This window comes from Solanum pennellii, chromosome 11 (assembly GCF_001406875.1).
Source record: "Solanum pennellii chromosome 11, SPENNV200".
In the NCBI taxonomy this organism is placed as follows: domain Eukaryota; kingdom Viridiplantae; phylum Streptophyta; class Magnoliopsida; order Solanales; family Solanaceae; genus Solanum; species Solanum pennellii.
Window position 1 is genome coordinate 49,540,450 of NC_028647.1, and position 9,233 is coordinate 49,549,682.

At 31.1% G+C, this 9,233-nt stretch overlaps 1 pseudogene; it reads right to left on the reverse strand.

Moving 5' to 3' along the window:
- Positions 1–6,782: 6,782 nt before the first annotated feature.
- Positions 6,783–8,699, reverse strand: LOC107004159 (annotated as a pseudogene).
- Between the last annotated feature and the right edge of the window lie 534 nt (positions 8,700–9,233).

Sequence of the window (9,233 nt, forward strand, 5' to 3'; positions counted from 1 at the left end):
TGGTATGCAGGATATATGCTAATTATACTAAATTTTTTGCTAGTGTTGTTGAAATAACACGATTGTTTGCCATGTTTGATTTTAAATCTTCTCATTATAAAATTTTTAACTTGAAATGAGAAACAAGAAAAAAAAGTCTAGCTCGCCCCAACCCTCGTGCCTTCTAGAGATGGGTTGAATTGAGCATTTTTAGACCCTTCAAAATGACGAGCTGATCCACCCTAGCCCTTTAAATTCTTGGCCCGTGAGGCTTGGGCCTAAAGGGGTTGAGTCTGCCCTTTTTAACACCTCTCTTTATATAAAGATATATCAAACCATTTGACTTTTATGCTTAAACCCTAAATAACCCGCAACACTATAATCTCTGTCATAGGTGATAGTGGACATGGCTGCTTTAGGCAGGAGTATTTTTATAGTAGTTGCAGGTGGCTGTTATTCTGGTGTAGGAACTCCATTGACAGATTACACGACTTCTTTGATCATCTCTTTTGGTTTCTTCCATGTATGTATCTGCTCCATTTTAATTTATCTCAAATTGTGTTTCTTTGCTTAATTTTTATGTCTAGTTTTTGCTTTTTGCTATTGATTGGTATTTGAGCTTCACTTTCTTTCCTGACATGATATATCGTCTGAATTTGGGGCTTTTAGATTCTTTCGCCTCTACAAAGATTGTGTTAATGAGATTTAACTTTTAGGTAAATAGACTCTTAAATTTTGTTTCTAAATTTGAATGAAAGTTTGCAAGAATATGCTACTGGGATTTAATAAAAAGGAGATATATAAATATAACTTTAATTAAATAAGAAAAAGAATCCTTTCTTGATTTCAACTTTCCACCTCTCTATTTGGTTTGCATCTTCAGTGAATTCGTAAGGATACTTCAATAGTTCTAAATTGGGTTAGAACATGTATAGAAAAATAAACAAAAAAATTACCTATGTTATCAATATGTACAAGTACATTCTATCTATCATTAGATCTGTAATATTTGTGTTTCAAGTGTTTGATGTTTCAGTTTCACATATTCTAGCTAATTGTTATTTCATTAATATCTTAAAATTGTAAATTCAATGATGAGCAGTGGTTTCTTACAACAAAAATACAAGAAACTAGAAATGTGATTTCATCATTGAATGGATATCTTTTGGTTTGATTTTTAAGCTGTAGTCCTCTTTGTCCAAAGCTTTGGTGAACTGGGCATTTCTCGACAGAGGCTGTACTTTTGAACGAGCCATAATGAATCCTCTCTTCTTTTGAGCTAGGCTCAAAGAAAAACACTTACTACATTTGGAGGCTCTATTCTTTTCCTCAAGTAACTTACTGCATTTATATAGTCAGGACGGATATTATTGCAGTTAATAGTACTTATTATATAACTTCTCAATTTCTCTTACAATGAAACTAAATGAATACGACAAACAATGTTTCATTCAACTGTAGCTAACATAGGTTCTCTTTCCATGTTATGCAAAGAAGCTAGCTGACTGAAAGTATATATTGAAAACACTAGAGAGATAAAACATTAATTAAATTTTATATATATATAAAGGTCCAAGAAATTCTTCATATCTCTAGAATGATCCACCAAGGATTATTCTTTTTCCAGTGCAAGTCTTTAACATGACCAATTTTATATAACATTACACTAGGGTCTGTTTTGCCATGCGATATGAAAATCATGATATGGTATCACAATATGGAATAATGAGATGAAATTGAAGGTTTGTTTGGACATGCGAATTTTCTCGTAAACGTGAAAATCTCATAACTTGTAAAACTATTAGAATGGACCCAATTATTTATTCAATCTTACCAAATAAACAAAAAATTATAAAATTGCATAATAAATTATTACTAACCTATTTGTTCCCACTTAAATAATTGTTTCATTAAACTTTAATTCAATAAAATAAAGTTGAACCTCAATTGTAGTGAACTAGTCTTTAATATAATCCTCTCACATAATATGGACAATCTCCTCACGTTAAACTTGCTTTTCTCGATCATGTGACCAAGAAGACGAACCAACATTGTTACCATTACTACAAATTCGATTATCAGGGACAAATAATTTCGTCATTTATAAATCATATTTCGTCACTAAAAATCTTGTGTGATGAAAAATAATTCGTCACTCAGTCATCACTAAATGTGTGTCTCTAAAAGTATCCAAAGACGATTTAGATCTTCGTTGCTAAAAGTATTATATTAACTACAAAAAGAAAAATTATCCCCAAATACTTAAACATTTGTGACAAATTTATTTGTTATAAAAAATATATTTTTTTGTAGTTAATAGTATGTTTTGTCACTAAAAAAGTTATTACCGACAAAATTATATTGTTGCTAATTATTTTACTTCATACAGTGACAAAATCAATTGTCTCTAAAGTTATATGTATTTCGTAGTTGAACAAAATCTAATTTCATCACTAATGATTATATTTTATATACAAAAAAATATTTTGTTCTTAAATATATTAAAGATAAAATTTACCATTATATAAATGAAATCCCTGTGTGTGTGTGTGTGTATCCTATCTCAATTTTTTCAACCCTTGGTCACCAGCAAGCACATAATGTTGTTTTGGGGAATTGAACTTACAACTTGAAGGTTGGAAGTGGAGAGTGTTTACCATCAAATCAACTCTCTCTTGTCTTTCATTTTTGTTTAATTTTGTACTTCATTCACTTCTTTCAAATTTAACTTTTGTAGAAAAAATATATTATATGATTATTTATACTCATACACAAATGCATGATACTTACCACCCATAATTCATTCAAATGTAGGTTATATTTAATTAAATTGTGTATTTTTTAAAAATATATTCAGTACGATTTTGTCATTTTATTTATTTTTTATAAATTTATAAGTTATTTAGTACAATTATTAATTTATTTAAAATTAAACTTTCGATATTATTAAAAAATGAATAGTCGGTTCAAGTTAAACATGGATACCCATGACTATAGTATTTCAGTATAATATATTTGAATTCCTAGTTATTTCATTTCTTTTATTTGTGCTTTCATTTTTTAGTTTATTTCAATTTTCACACTAATGAGAAAAGTTAATAGAAATTCATTAAATATATCGCACGTTTGCATAGTCAAAGTTTGTAAGTCGATGATATCTCTTTATCGTTACTCTACGTACGTATGTGGAATTGCTATTAAATATGTACATATTTATAGGCAGAAGCAAATAGATCGACTTAGTCTATGTAATTTATCAATCACAAATCAATAGACACGGACAAAAATTAACACAAAAACTTGAGAATTTTTTTATTGTGCTTATCAATGAAAGTGTATCAAATGAAAAACAAAAGCATTAAACCAACAAATATTTAATGATCTAGTGGTAGAACCGTGTCCCACTCACAATGCTTATAACCAGGGTGTATTTTTCAAGTAATGCATTTTATAGTTGCGTAATTTTAAAAAAATGATGCATTGAACTTTTTTTTGTTTTTACAAAATCAATCGAATTCGTTGATTTTAATGTTTTCACTTGCCAATTAACGAATGAATTCTGTCTATTTCTTATGAAGCATTTGTATTATTCCTTTTGAAAGTTGTCATTTGTACCTATGAACAATTGTAGCAAAAAATTTGTATTTGGCTATAAATTTATTCGTAGCAAATAGTTGAATTATTCACTACGAATTTTAAGTCATCGCTATTTGACACCTTAAATATTGTGTGACAATTTTTTTGTCATCACTAAATCACATATTGATTAGAGACAATAAAATATTTGTTACCAATTATTTCTATTATTAGTGACAAAATAAATGTCATAATTATATCTAAACTTTCATAGCTAAAATTTATAATATTTAACTACGAACCCTAATTTGTCGATATTGTAACAACATATTTTTTAGATGAAATTTTTTTATGTCCAAAATTAAATGCATTTTAAGACAAAAACTATTATATCATGAATTAGATAAATTATGTGTGAAGAAATAATGTGTCAGTGATAACATTAAATTTGTGACTGACACTACTTAACAAATGACACCAATTATTTATTTGGTGGGAAACTTTAGTGGGCAAAACTTTGTTATGGATTTTTTATGTTTCGTCACTAAAAGTATCTTTCTCATATATTTAAGCACGAAAAGTAATTTTTCTCAAGCGAATAATTAGTGACGAATTCGTGTTGTAGTTTGTCGTGAATTACATACTCTATTAGTGACGAAATAATGTGTCACTGATAACTTTAAATTCGTGACTAACACTACTTAACAAAATGACGCCAATTAATTATTTGGTGGGAAACTATAGTCGACAAATCTTTGCTACGAATTTTTATGTTTCATCACTAAAAATATGTGTCGCATATATTTAAGAACAAAAAGTGAATTTTGTCACTAAAAGCGAATAATTAGTGACGAATTTAATGTTGTAGCTAATAATTTCATAGCTATATATCATATTTGTTGTACTGTATTTGAACCATTCGTTGATCAATATCATCCACAACTATATTTTCATGCTCATAGACCATAAATATTTCATCACTCCTTGGATATTCATGCAAATAGTTATGCAACACTGCACAAACTATGACAAATTTCACTTGTGTGTCAATATCATAATGGTTCATGCCTTTTTTCAACATTCTGAATCTATTTTTTCAAGCTCAAAGTTTGTGGGGTTATTTTGACAAAATACAAACTTGTGGATCAATTTTTGTATTTAATAAAATCTCAAATCATGATATAGAATTCTCATATCATGATTTTTGGAGAAAATGGTATTCCATCTCATGACATGAAACATGAGATGGAATCAACGTGAAATTGTATGTCCAAACACTGATTCCATCTCAGGATTCTGTATCTTGATATGATATTGCATGATCAAACACCCACTTAAGTGGCATGATCAAGTTTGAAGTGGAACAACATGAAACGATAGTGATATAGGCAGGTTTAGAGATTAATTTCATTTCAAAACCATGTACATATTAAATGCTCTAGCCAATCCAAAATCTGCAAGCTTTAAGACATTTTGTCTTGATCTATCACATTTTGACAATTCAAGATTACACCCTTATTCATATAATCTTTCTAACCAGTGCATAGTTATTATAAGATCTCTTCTTGCTAATTGGAAACATATGAAAATTTATACAATCATAATGAAAGTACCAAGTTTTTAAAGACATCGGACACCATCTTGTTCTAGAAGATGAGCGTCCTGACACTTCTAAAAGAATTGATCAAGCTTTTCTAACTGAATTTGCTGAGACTTCTAAAGAACAAGAGCAAGAACAAGAAAGTATAGAAAAACACGGGATTTGATAAGTCAAATAAAAAGGGTAAATCTCAATTTAAGAAGAGAGAAAAATACAGTATTAAAAAGATCAATGTGGCCAAAAAATATAGTTATTCTTGCCACAAGATGGGTCATTTGACGCTGAATTGCCTGCAATAGAATAAGTATTGTCATGCATTATAACCCCTCATTTTGCTTATTTCTATAGTACTGCATTAATAATCGAGATTTTAATACTTCGTGGACGGTTGACTAAGGTGCCACCGACCACATCGCCAAAGACAAATGATAAGTTCTTAAATACTGCCGGTTGCCAATTGTAGTGTTTTGGTGTCAAAAATGTGCTTTGATGTTGTGATTATGTTTTTCATAGCATGAAGACATTTGGAAACCATTCAAAAGGGAAAAACTTTGAAATTATGATTTTGGAGCGTGTGTGGTCTGTGTTGAGGTAGGCTACACCTTTTCGGTCTTTAGATTGAGCTTGAGAATATAAATTCATTTTGGCTAGATAGAATTTGGGTGGGTTAGTAGTCGATTCATGTTTACTTATTCATGTATCAAGCCTTATTTTTTGGGGTATTTCGAGAGTGGTAGCATGTTATTCTTGTTGTGTGATCATGTCTTACCAGGGGCGGCTCAAACCTGTTGGTGGTCAAAGGCCAAAATCAAACTAGAGGTCTTAAAAAAATTATAAATGGTTTTATTTTAAATTTATTTAACTAGTTTTTTGAGATGTAAAGTTGTTAATAATTTTTGTGTAGTCAATCTCTTCTAATAATTCTTTTTCAATCGATAATATAGTCAAACCACTTAATCTTTCTTGAGACATTGTCGATCTTAAATAAGATTTTATTATTTTAATTTTGAAAAACTTCTTTCTTCTGAGGCGACTGTTACGAAAATTGTTAACATTTTTCTATAAGCAATGTAAGCATTTGGAAAAGAATCAAGTTTTTTATTTGATTGAGTATCTCAATTAGAGTATTGTCTTCTACTTTTATGATTTCCCTTAACACTTCTATTTTAGAAAATAAGTCTAAACTGTCAATAACGGAGTGAGTATTATATTTTAAGGAAAATTAACGATTAAGACTATATTTTTTTAAATTCTTGTCATCTAATGATCTCGATTTTTCCCAATAAATAGAAAACCAAAAATATTTTCATATACTTAGAATTGTTCAAATCTATTATGAAGTGAAAAGATGTCTTGGTCTACTATGTATAAAAAAAATGCAAAAATAGAAGGAACAAATATAGTAGAAAATGGGGAAAATCATAAAAATAGAGAAAAGTAAATAAATAAAATGAGAGAAAAGGAAAAATAAAAGAAGGAAAGGTGTGAATGACCTTAAATAAGCCTAATACTAAAGTGATTGAGTTGAGAACCAATAGGCCCTACATACCTTATCTATTATGCCAATTGGGAGCTGCTTCTCACACTCAACAAATTGCTCTCTTATCTTTACATTGTTGATAAATTTTCCAACATCAAAACAACAACAAAAACAGAGATGTTATCAAGTATTTGTTCATCAACTTTCATTTCTAAGTTCATCTTAGATCAACCTTATCTTCATATGTTAGAAACCAAATGTACCATTGTGCAGACCTCAAAAAGATTCATGCTTATCTCATAAAAAATTGTCTAATCAAGGATAAAATAGCAGCTAGCCGTGTCCTTGCATTTTTAGCCAAGTCTCCACCTATCGGTGACATCAATTATGCAAACTTGGTTTTCACTCACATAGAAAATCCAACTTCTTTCACTTGGAATACTATCATTAGAGGCTTCTCAGAGAATGTGCTGACTTTGTTCCAACATATGAGATCCTTTGTTCTCTTCCAACCTAATACAAAGTTTAGAAGATGCAATTTGGGCAAAATTATACACAAGGTCATGCATTAAGAATTTCTCTAAGTCTCTTTCAGAAGACACTGAACCATTTCGAATAGTGATCTTGATCTCAACTCAAGGAAGTATTGATTACCTGAACGGAACTGTTGTACAAGCCCATTAGAAATCCATAAGTGAATAATTTGGTCTTTGCATAATGGATAATCTTTGGGATATATTGCACAAAAAGCAAAATATTGCTTCAAATGTGCAGGAAGATCATTGTAGCTCAACATCAACGCTGGTAATATACCATTCAAACAACTTGGAAGTTCCCAAATTTCACTTCTTAAAATGTCTCTCCACTCATCCACCTCTGATTTTCAGCGTAAACTACCAGCAAGTGCCTTTAGAGCTAAAAGTAACCCTTTGCACTCATCTGCAATTTTTCTTCCAACCTCATCAAATTCTGGATGTTCCTCAGGATCCCTGTTTTCTAGTGAATGTCGTTTGAGTAAAGCCAAAGAGACTTCACTAGACAAAGTTCCCACGTTGATTGCTCCGCCACCTATCATCAATGCAACATTCTCCTTACGTGTAGTTACAATTATCTTACTTCCCAAATCTCCTTGTACAAAAAGATTTCTCAAGTCATCGCATTCGTTATAGTTATCATTCCACACATCATCAAGGACAATAAGAAACTTCTTTCCCTTCAGGCTTTCCTTCAATTTGACTTGTAGCTTATCAAGATTGTCATCAACTTTTAAGCCAATTTCTTGAAGTGACCATTTTGTTTTTATGAAAGCATCATATGCCTCAGAAACACAAAACCAAGCTTTCAAACCAAAATGGTCCTTCACCTACTCATCATTGTAAACGGCTTTAGCAAGTGTTGTCTTACCCACGCCGCCCATTCCAACGATAGAAACTACAACCAGATTTTTCCCATTTGCATCTTCAGACAATAAACGTACAATCAAATCCTCTATTTCCTTGTGCCTACCAAAGACATCAGTATCATCAACCAAAGAAGTTGAAGGTGTTCTAGTTTCTTGTTTAGTAGAACCAAAATGGTCCTTTAAGCCAAGGTCACCAATTTGCTCTTGCAAATCTTTCAATGTTTCAATAGTGTCTTTCAACTTCTCCTTTATGCTAAGAAAAAAATCATCACTAAGATTTTGATGCTTACCTTCAACCTTAAGTCTCAAAGCCTCATAATTGACCTCTTCCATTAAGTTTTCAGCAGAATCGACAGCATGTCGAAACTCATTAAGCCACTGGCTCACAAATTGATTTGATGCATGCTTATTCTCTGCATCATTGAGCACAACTTGAAGACCAAGCTAAGTAATTCTCAGCTTCTTTAAGAGACAAACATCATTATTCTTGCGCTTCTGAAACATGTTGAGCAGCTCACCCTGAGGTGCAAGCCTATCAAAGAGAACTTGTAGGCTTGAAGAGATAAATGCACCACCAACTGTTTGTTAGAACCGAAAATAAGCAGGTGTAAATGCGGAAGCTAGTAAAGCAAACCTCGAAAGACCATGAGTAAGAAGACAACGAGAAATATACCAAAAGACACAAAGATTTAACGTGGTTCGGTCAATCGACCTACGTACACAAAGGAGATGAGCAATCCACTATAAATATGAGAGTACAAATATAGAGGGAAACAACCTCAACCAATTCACTCGGAATACATGGGAGGTTCACGCAAGTGATAACGTATCAAGCTTGTGATCCACAAATTCTCCCCCTAACCAAATCTCTCAAAGTCTTTAAGACTACATTGTTAATGTTGATTAAGTTAGAAGAAATATTCCTCTATTTATAAAGTCCTAAACCTTTTCCTACCAGAAAAGGAATTAGTTAATCCAAAACCTTTTCCTAAAAGGAAAACCTATTTATGGTAAGAAATCAGGGCAATAAAACACAACACTGCTAAGCCAACCTCCATTTCTGAATCTGCAAATCACAACACAAAATGATTTTAAGAAATTTGAGAAGATGAATGTTTGTATCTTCAATTACTAACAACTTTAATATACCTATTCAATACAAGGTCCAGCCAAATACGTTAAAGTGTGAAACACAC